The following is a 711-nucleotide window of genomic DNA, read 5'->3' as shown; positions in this document are numbered from 1 at the left end:
AAACTGAACAATGACATACATATACACACAGACACACACATACATACATACATACATACATACATACATACGTACATATTGCCGCAAAGTACCTGGTGAACAAGAGAGACAGTGACGCCCTTGTAATCTCAAGGTGCAGCTGCATGTGTAGGCTGTCATGTTTCTGTGGAAGACATCAGGCATGTGATTAGCAGCTGTCCTAAAATGTCGTCATGGTACTACTTCCCTATGCGACACGATGTTGTTGCTAAAACAATTTACAATGCCGTCCGCAAAAAAGACTGTCCTGAAATAAACTTACAAAATCCCTCTGTTATGTAATACATTCATAAACACCAACTCAAGGAATACTGGTGGAATATTCCCATCAAAACTTCTGTCAGATGTAAACATAACAGGCCAGATATTGTTGTTTGCAACAAAAGGGCAAAGGTGTGTACCGTCATAGAGTTCAGCTGCCCTGCAGATATAGATATCTCTTTGAAAATCAAAGGAAAAGAGGATATTTATGGACAACTGCTTCGAAACCTCCAGCTTCTACTTTCAAACTATGAACTCATATTCATACCAATGATAATTGGAGCACTAGGTTTTGTTAGTAAATACATACATACATACATACATACATACATACAGACAGACAGACAGACAGACAGACAGACAGAATGATAGAAAATAGGGACTGAAGAGGACCAAGCGAATACCTCATTA

Source organism: Octopus bimaculoides, chromosome 20 (assembly GCF_001194135.2).
Source record: "Octopus bimaculoides isolate UCB-OBI-ISO-001 chromosome 20, ASM119413v2, whole genome shotgun sequence".
In the NCBI taxonomy this organism is placed as follows: domain Eukaryota; kingdom Metazoa; phylum Mollusca; class Cephalopoda; order Octopoda; family Octopodidae; genus Octopus; species Octopus bimaculoides.
This window is presented reverse-complemented; position numbering follows the sequence as displayed.